Source organism: Corvus brachyrhynchos, unplaced genomic scaffold (genome assembly GCF_000691975.1).
Source record: "Corvus brachyrhynchos isolate BGI_N302 unplaced genomic scaffold, ASM69197v1 scaffold331, whole genome shotgun sequence".
Taxonomy (NCBI): Eukaryota; Metazoa; Chordata; class Aves; order Passeriformes; family Corvidae; genus Corvus; species Corvus brachyrhynchos.
The window spans coordinates 5305235-5315681 of record NW_008237229.1 but is presented as its reverse complement, the minus strand read 5'-3'; the positions used below and the strand labels follow the sequence as shown (position 1 = coordinate 5315681).

Below are 10447 nucleotides of genomic sequence, written 5' to 3'. Positions count from 1 at the left end.
ATTAAACTGAAAGAAATAAACATAGTCAACTATGCAGTATTAGTACATTAAATAGTTAGAGACCCAAATGTACTTTACTACTTTCCTTTGTGAGTTAGGTTTTTTCACATCTTTCCAATGTTTTCTTTCATGTTATTACTCGATGGAAATGCATAGACTGTCAACAGATCTTGAACACAAATCCAGTACTATCTTCCTATTATAAGAATAGAAGAATTCATAAAATATCTCTAAGGAAATTTCTGATACCTTATTGACCTAATCAGTAGTAGACATTTGCAGCCAAGATCACTGAACAGAAAAGGCTTAGATTGAAGAAAGATGCATGGTGATAATTTTTATCATTAAGCAATCATGTAAATAAAAAATACAAAATAAATTAACTGGATATTTTATTTTGTTTGTTGAGGTTTTCTCTCTCTTTTCTAAGTAGCTCACCTTGGCTTTTTTAATTGTTTTCACAACTATATTCACTTTTCCATCATACATTTCACTTGTTTTATTTAAATACACCGGAATACTCTGAATGGCTGCTTTAAGGGTTTCCCCTTCACACACAGACGCATGAACTTCCCTCAAGTTCAGCAAGTCCTCACAGGCGGACACTCCTGCCGTGAACACATCAAATGGATGTTGCTTACACATTGAACTTAAAAATTCGACAAACTTTCTTATCTCCTACCAACACACCTTTCACTTCAGAGTTGGTAGCAGTAGTACTTCACGGTGTTCAAAAATTGTTCAGCAGTGGAGTTTCTTCCACTGCTTAAATCAAACCTTTATACCATTAGGACACCATTAGCCATCTGTCACTAAAATGGGTGTTTTACACGTTCAGATGACACCCATTAAACACGTATAATCTCCCTGAAAAAGCTGTGAAAATACTCTTCCTTGATCTCCACATTTAGTGCCATCTAACCTTCCCATCACGGTGTCATAGCTTACCCCCGTCCGGGAGCTCATCCCCGTGCAACCACTTGCTCACTCCCCAGCCAGTGGGATCAGGGAGAGAACTGGAAGGGTAGAAACGCTAGAAAACTCACGGATTGACATAAGGCAGTTTAATAGGAAGAGCAAAACTGCGCATGCAAGCAAAGTAAATCAAGGAACCCATTCCCGCTTCCCATGGGCAGGCAGCTGTTCAGCCATCTCCAGGTGTATTGGGTCTGGCTGAGATGGAGTTCGGTTTTCTGTAGCAGCCCTCACAGTGCTGTGAGGGACTGACGGCATCTGCGACAACCAAACCCCGCCTCCTGAATACACCTCCAGGGACACCTGGAACTCAAACAGTAAATTAAGGCGCTGTGACAGGAACTCAAGATAAGATAAAGGTGCTGCTATTGTCCGAGTGTTATCTCAGACCTGGGGAGGAGTGTAGTGCTGAGCATTTGCATGTGAATTCTCACCTCTCTTGTACACTTTTGCTATTAATATTGTTACTGCTACTGTATGTTTTCTTATCTCATTGCTGTTACCAGTAAACTGTTCTTATCTCAGCCTGTGATATTTACCTCTTGTGCCTCCAGTTCTCTTCTCCAGCCCAATGCAGGGGAGGGGGGAATGAGAGCATGAAATTGGAGAATACCATTCCTAAACCACAACACTGACACGTTTAGGTATTCAGTGTTATGTTAGGATGACTAGCCAAAAATATAAGTAATTTTCCAGTTCCAAAAATGCAGAAACATTGTCATTTATTAAGGATTCCTGAAGTCATATCCTCTTGCAAAAATTGATTTTTTTTGATTGAAGCATTTTATCATAGAACTATAATTTATATAACAGTGCCTCTTGCAGGCCAGTATGTTTAAGAATAAAAAATTATTGAGAACTTGAGCAGGTAGATTGTATATTATTTACTTTTCTACATTTGGGAAAGCCTTTTAGATTCAATCTTTTTTTCCCTCTCTGAATCATCTTTACCAAGATATCCCCAAAATTTGACTGTATTTAATTTACAAATATTTTCTTTCTGTTTGTAGGAATGTTTGATGTCCATTTAACTTATCCTTTGAGGTTAAAGTATATATACTGAAAAATCTTATCCCTTATGTTACTGAATCAGGCATGCCTATAGATTAATCCAGTTTAGGTTGCTTGATTGTTCAATTAGATTAGATGCAGAATAGGAAAAAGCAAACTGAATTATTGTGCCTTTATCCATCTACCACTCAGCCATCCCACTTCAAGAAACATAGAATCGTGCATGGAAAAAGAAGCATTTTTCTTGATGGTGGACCCTCATCTATAGAGAAAAAGGGAGTTATGTCCTTTGTCACTGAATGTTTGTTCTGGATTAGTTAACCTGGCTTCTACAGGGTTAGAGCTAATCTACAGGGGTGCTCACAGCAGGTGTGAAATTGCTAAAGCCTCCCTCCCAGCCAACTCGCTTCATTACCTTCACTGAAAAGTCACTGAAAATAAAAAACCTTTTTGGCCTGGCCATTTTCCAGTTGGTCACATTTGCAGGTAAAGAAGTGGTACCTGTGATGGTTTCCCTTCTAGCTGTCTCCTGCTTCACTGCACTGCCACACTCAAGGCTTTTCTTTCTAGTGGTAACAGCTATCTGCAAGAATATTTGCCACTCTTTCTGCATTATTGCTACAGGCCTATCTGTTAAATCTGAAATACTAATGAATCATTAAAAAGGGTATTAACATATTTGCTGGCCCTATATGTGTGTCTTATTCTTCACAGTTTTATAGCAATTTCTATTAAAAAACCTCATTACAGAGATTATTTTGACATGCTTTGAAAGAGCAGCATTCATTACATATTATCTATGTATTGGAATTTGGGAAATTAATGCACCAGGAAATGAAATGACTCACCCAGGGTCTCTGAAGATGTATGTTCAACTCATGATTAAAATCCAGGCTGTAGATCTGCACTGTGTTTGTTGCACAATCTTTTTTGCTGGTTATCTTTTGGTTTTTGTTTGGTTTTTTTAAATCACGTCCTACAGTTTTACATTAAGCTGGAAAATGCCGCTGTGCTGTTTTTGTTGTCAAACTGTAATTGGCATTTAGCTTGTTTGTGAGTGTTCCCTCCCTTTACTTTGGGGTTCAAAGGATGGAGAGAAACTGGGATAACTGGGAAAGAAGAGCCAGGCTGTGGGGAAGGATGAGCAGAGAAATGGAGAGGCAGAGACCAAAGAACTGCTCAAGTGATGGAGTGACAGTGAGATGTGCTACTGAGCTGAGCAGCTACTGCTGCTGCTGCTGTTGTGAGTCTTGTATCCACGAATGGTCAGAGACAGGCGAATTTTCCCGCCTTTCGGTGCAGGCGGGGTCGGCAGAAAAGAGGGTTAGAGGTAAGGGAGGAGTGAGGAGAGGCTGTGAGAGAGCTGCACATTGGGCTTTCCCTCACATTGCCTGCTCTGGTATGCCTACTGCCCAGGTGGGTAGTGTGGAGATGGTACGTATTTATCTTTTTATAGATTACATCTTCTGTAAACAGTTGATGTTTTATGCGTCTGCTTCCCAATTATCCCAGTGGAATCAGCTTTCACAGTGCCTACAGCTTTCTGATTTACGGCTTTCAGATGTGTTTGCCCTCGTCTCTCTGGGGGACTTGTACGGATGTCCAGAGGGGACTTCAATTACAGCCTTTAGGGGGAGACCCAGTTATGCCCTGGTTACAGAATATTTTTTTAGCAGGCATGATGAGGGATCCTGTCCTTGGGGCCAGCTGCTCAAGAATTCTTGACATTTGTAGTAATTGTGTCTGTTGTAGAGCAAATAAATGTCTTTAGACATCAACATATCATCAATACTTAGTCATCATGTGGGGCTAAAAATTTATTTCTTAACTTCTGTTTTTCTTTCAGTGCCAGATGGAGAGAAATGAGCAAGAGATTCAGAGCAAAAAAATTACAATTTATCTATATAGACAGATAAGTGAAGAATAATTTTCATTTAAGGGAATATGTCTTCATTTTGGAGACTTTCTGCATATATCTTAGCTTTAGTTTGAGAAAACAGATGTGTGAAAAATTTCATTTGTAATAATAATAGTAAAGAAATTAACATATGTTTATATTTTTCATTCCGCTTTCAATTATGTGGAACACCACTCATCTGTAAACTACTATATGCACATGTATTATTGCATAAAGGATAATATTTCAAATTAGAGAGGTACTTTCTTTTTTTGCCTCTTCTGCAACTGCAATTTGAGAACTGCTAGCCAGGAGGTTAAAGATTTAAATGTGGGATCTATATAGCTCCAATGCAGCAGACTTAAAGGCTGTAATGCCACAGAGCATCCAGGAATCTGACCAATTTGACTCATAAATCCTTTCAAATACAAAATCTGCAGTACAGTATCTGAAGCTTCCCATTTCCTGCTTTTCTTATCAGTAATGCTTCTGTGTTTCCTGAGACAAGCTAAATGTAAGTTAATCTTTTGATCTCTTTGGAAAGATAACTTTGTTATGCAAATAAAATGAGGCTCAGTCTCCAGTTCAATTCTCTTCCATTTAGATTTTTATACTGAGCATCTGATGGACTACTGACTATCTAGGTGTACCTTGTGAATCCAGATTTTGGATTGGCCATGACAATTTGAATTGCTCAATTAAAATATAAGTAAGTAATACTCTTAGAAAATATGAAGCTGCTTAAAAAAACTGTGTCCTGTTGTAAGACTTTATTAATCCTCAAAGCCTGCACTTCTGTGAGGTTCCAGTCCTTGAGGAAATTCCCTGAATATTGACGTAATTGGAATAAAAACAATTCACAAATGAAGAAACAAAGTCAATAAAAATTTTAATGAGGAGGCAGTTGTGTTAAAAATAATTTGGAAAACTAAGCTCAGGCTTTTAAGAAAAGATTTTGCATAAAATATTTTTCTATATTTTAAGAATATTTTTGATTTGTAACATATCTGGTGAATCTCTGAGGGTGGTGAGGCACTGGAGTAGTTTTCCCTGAAAAGTTGTGGGTGTCCCATCCCTGCAAGTGTTCAAAGACAGGTTTGATGGGGCTCTGAGCAAATTGGTCTAGTGGAAGGTTTCCCTGCCCATGGCAGGGTGTTGGAACTAGATGGTCTTTAAGGTCCCTTCCAGCCCCAAACCATTGCATGATTCTGTGATTCTATGATTCTATGAATTCAAGGTATACAACTTCCTCATAAACAAAAACCAATCCTGTTTAGGGCAATACAGTATCTGCAACAATTGCACTTACCTGCAATTGTGACCATGATTTCACACACAGGAAAAAATAGGAAGTCACCTGTAAAAGCAAAAAAAAAAAAAAAATCACAAGGAAAGAAAAAGGGAAAAAAAAGGTCAAGGTTTATTGACTTTTCACACTGAAACTCAGATTTCTTCTTGCCCACATAGTCACTCTCCATAAGAGGATAATTAATAAAATACTTGAAATTTCTGTGAAAATTGTTTGTAGATAGCAGGAACACAAGAAGCATGTCAGTTTAAGATGATTTACCAAAATCTGAATATCGATCTAATAGCGATATCCAACTGAGACAGATAAAAACTCTCTAACAGTTTAGAGTCAGAAAGTGCATGTTTTATTTGGCGCCAGGCTCTGCGTGGGATAGCTCCCGAAGACGCAGGCCCTGATACAAGCAAACACAAAGCTTTTTATTTCCAAATATTCTGACTATCCAAAATACAAATGCATATTCATAGTGTTAGCACCTCCTATTCTCCGCTTCGTATGGAAATGAGCTTAAATGTCATTAAGCATGCGTAGTGTGTGTTCTGAATTGAGTCGGTGGTCTTGAATTGGGTCAGTGGTCCTAAGGAAGATGAAGTAACTCATCTTCCTCACTTTGACCTTTTTGCCTTTCTGAACTTTAACAATCCTAATTACTTTAGTGACCTCTAAGTTTCCTCTTGCATGACTTTTGAACAGGTTCCCACCAAGGGAGGAAATTGGTAATTGTCCTTGTTCCATACACCAACTTATCAATGTTTCTATTCCTCGTTCTAAGCACAGCTAAACAAACATGCAAATGACAGATCATCAGTTATTTGGTAATCAGTTACTAACATCTTAAAACACATTACAGGTCCAGCTCTCCTAACTATTTTAATTAACTCTCACTGGGTCCAAATTCCTTCCTATTCTAACTAATTTCAACACAGCTTGCCTATAACTAAAATCTTTATGTTTCTTCTAAATCTATGTTTCAAAGAGATTGTGAAGAGTAGCATTTATAATTTTTTTCCTAAATTTTGAGGAAAAGACACATTATTATTAATATATTTATATAAGCGTATTACCTTTTTTTTTGTTTCTAAAAGTAAGTACATTCAGGTAGTACAACTTTTTGAGTTAAAAAAGGGTAGAGAATAGAATTTCTTTATTGCTTCATCATTTGGTGGATTCTGTTTGTTGGCAAGGTAAAGTAGAAATAAGTGTAACTGTAACAATGCCAAATTACAGTGGCAAAATGGAGCCATTGGAAACATTGAAAACCATAGAGTTATTTAAGTTGGAAAGGAACTCTGTGTTGTATTATCCTAAAAGATGCCTAGTGTTATACAGATAAATACATGTAGATTCTAATTTCCAATCAGGTTGTTGCATTTTGGAAGGTGTTTTAAGCAGCTCTGGTGCTGAGTCCTGCTCAAGCTTGTGCCAGGCTATTACTCACCTGAAATATTAACTTCTATTGTCAGCTTTTGTTCAAATTACAGTTATTTATTCATTAGGGAATTCTAATGGATTGATTCAGACTTAGTTTTGACTTCAAATTAGTCATATTGTTCTAATTTCAAAGAGCTCCATAAAACTATGGTTTGCTGAAGTGCAAAAATTCCTGCAGTTGTCCCAAGAAAAATCCATTAAAAATGTAAGAGTGAGGCTTGTTTTGACAAATTTCAGCATGAGTCATGAATACTCAGGATTCTTACACCTTTGAACAAGAGTTTTCAAGCTGCATAATTTTGATCCCAAAATAATATCTCATGACATATTATTGCAAATAAATTCTCAAACCTTAAGATGTTACTTTTTATAACTAGTCACAGGCTTATGACCCATAGAAACTGTCTTATCGTCTCTTTAGATTTTGTACTCCCTGAATAATAGATAAATGTTGAACTGGGGTGTCTGAAAAAAACCAGTTCATTTTGGACACATAGCATGGAAAATTCTGTTTTCTTCTGGTGATGAAGCCTAAAGACCCCTGCTTCATCAGTTATTATAGTATCCATGCATCTTGCTATAGATTCATTAATAATGGAAACTTTTTTCTGAGATTTATTTTGATTGGAATTTAGACAATTTCTGATGCAACTCCACTGAGGCCTCCAACCTGGTGTTTCTCAGAATGTGAAAGTAAAAAGCACGTAGTGATTTTCCTATTCCAAAAGTGAAAATATCCTGTGAGAGGGGCACTTGATGTGCAGAGATTGAATAAAATCATGTCACACTGTAGTCACTGATTCCATGTTCTTTGAGAGGGACCACACAGTTCTTTTTATTTATGGCCTCTTTTTATTTATGGCCTCCAGCTTTGTGGAAGCAAGGTTGCTTTCTTATTCCTTGCTAGCAGCTTTCATTTTTTTATCATATCACAACAGTTATGATCACAATTCACAAGTAGGGCTTGTACGAATTTTAATGGCTCAGTGATATTCACAAATGAGAAGTAAAAATAATTTGTAGGTTTTGGGGTTTTTTTAATCAAACTCTTTTTTGCAGTGTTTTGCTTGTTGTGTGCCAAAGTTGTTTCTGGGCTTCTCTGTAAATTTAATTTTTAATTATGTTAATTCTGAAACTGAATTTCTGTGTGTGCTTTAGCCAACATGGAAGCATAGTTTGCAGATTCATCTGCAAAGCTTACTGAGAAAGTGAAACTGCAATGCATGTATCAAAAAAAAAAAAAAAAAAGCTGTGATAATCCAGACATCCTGGATGAAATGTAACTCATGAGGAAAATACAGCTGTCTTGCATTCAATCTATGGCATACATACCAAAGACAAGTACGATAGAAGAATTTATTTTGAAAATAGGGACAAGTCCTTATCCTTCATCAAGACCACCTTGGAAGATGATGATCTCCATTAGAACTAACATTTTCTCCATTGTAACTAACCCAGATGGAATTTTGAAAAAGGGAAGAGAAATTGCTCAGAGTAATAGAAATTGCTCAGGTTATCAAATATCTCACTGTTTTTTAAATTTCAGATATATGCAAGACGGAAATCTATGCCAATTCAGGGAGCATCTGGCGTTGCAACTTTTTCTTTAAAAGGAAACTTTTTTAAAAACAAAAAAGGGAAGAACGAGAGAAAGAGGTCTAGCTATGCCCATGTAGTTTCTGTGTAGCTGTTCATGTACTTTCTGAAAACTCTGTAATTACCTGACCACTCATCCAGTTTGGTTTCCCTTTCAACCCTGTGACTAAGAGGAGAAAGAACTCTTTCTAGTAATTTTCCATTCGTGCCTATTCAACATGGGTCAACTGAAACCTGAAGACTTAGAAGAATCATTATGTACATATGAATAGAATGTACATGTATATGGAATAGCCTTCAAAAGATAAGCAGCTTGTCTTATTGTTTTGTTGATTGTTAGTCTCAATGTAGAAAGATTATACTCCTCTTTCCCATTCCCCAGAGTGAAAATAGATGCCATTCAACATTTGATTGTATTTCCCAGCTAGGAAATAAAAGATTGAAAGGAAATTTCGGTTCCTAGCATTTGAAAGACAAGCAAAACAGACCTCTTATTTGGTTCAGCCCCACCTGACTTCTGGCAGTGCAAAGCCCGTATTCACAAAGGGTTCATTTTCTATAAAATTCTGAAAGTTAGATGCAGTAGAGATTTGGAAGCTCATTTAGTTCTTTTTCTGGCCAAAGCAGCATTGATATCAGCTGTTTGTTCCTGGATGTCTCTGCTAGAGTTAATCTGAAATGATGCAAGAAACAAGGCAGTCACCTTCCTGTGGGATGTTCCTCTTCAGTCCAACACCTCTATTAGGCAATCACCTTACAGATTTGGGTACCCTGTAAACCACACAAAAAGTGGATTTTGTATCAGAGGTAAGTTTTTTTAAATGATTCTGTAGAGTTCAGTATTCTCAGTATGTGGGATTTCTCTCTTGGTTTGAGCACACTAAAAATGAAACCTTAATCAACAGCAAATCCTTCATGTTCCAAGTATGTCTATTTAAATCAACTACGAAGGGGGATTATAATTTTGAATAGAAATTAATCCTTTTCCATTTAGAGAATCAAGATTTCTGAGAAGAATCCTGTTCATCTTCTGGTAGACATGTATAAACACAGTCGTTATAAACCCTGATCTGAAAAGAATGAAGTGTATCACCAGTGAAGATAAATATTACAGCTTCAATCTACACTGCAAATTAAATACGTTATTAAAACCAGAATCTAGAGAAGGCATTTATTTATGAAGTAGTTCTAGCAGAACTGTTGTCAGTCGGGCTTTATCTTACTTTACTAGCACCTTAGTCAGTACCAAGTATTTTAACTCCTGGATGACATCTTGCTATGATTAAATAAACAGTAAACTTCAAATTCACATCCATGTAGCCAGTATTTTAGCTTGCTGCTGACACCACATATATATTTTTTTCTTCTTTGTCTTCCAACCTGTAAAATTAAGACATTGATGTTCATCTTTAAAGTGGTTTTTTTTCTTCACTGGGGTAAGAGTGTTGAGAAAGCTGAGTGTTAGTCTCATAATTTTCCTGTATATGGATCTTGTTCTAAAAGATTAATGGAAAAAATAATTGAGGTCCTGGTATATTAAGTGCTTTTTAAGGTGTCTTTTTTTGATGGAATAAAGAAATCTGGCCAACATACTAGAATGATCATTTTGTAGGTAGTTAAACTTTTTTCCAATTACAGTGTGGTTTTTTTCGGTTAGGATTTATAAATTATTGATTCCCAATAGTCATTACTTTTCTAAAAGCATTAATTTATCTGCAGTCCCCCAGCCAAATAAACAACTCACTGCAAAATCTGTTTCTTCTGTTTATAACAGTTAATCAACAAAAATTTAATAGACTAATTTTTTTTCTTGTGATTTGCATGGTGTCTAATGGTTTGTTCATGCTTTTAGTGTTAAATATTGATTGGCTAAGCTAAAGCTGTGAAGTGTCTGCCTTTAAAGCATGCAACTTTGTGGGCACATATTCAAAATGAAACTTAAGCTTGCTCTGTAAATAGGCACAGTAAAGTTAAGTAGGTATTATTGAGGTTTTTGTGTTAATCAAAACTGAAGTCTGGTTTATAATTTAAATCACGCTACCAAGGCGTTGAAAATTGCCAGGGTTTATCTATAATGACCTGTTACTGTTGGACACAAAGGTATTCCTGCACCAACTTAAGCAGGTAACTATGCCATTGAGGAATCTGCAGTGCATACTTCAATGAAGGCTGACAGCAGAATATAGATGTAGAATATATGACTGGCTTTCAAAATTTCCATTGAAAGG

The 10447-nt window shown here is 36.5% G+C and overlaps 1 pseudogene; it reads left to right on the top strand.

Annotated features, from left to right (window-relative positions):
• The window catches only part of LOC103612460, a 31919-nt pseudogene that overhangs the window by 2357 nt on the left and 19115 nt on the right, over positions 1-10447 (top strand).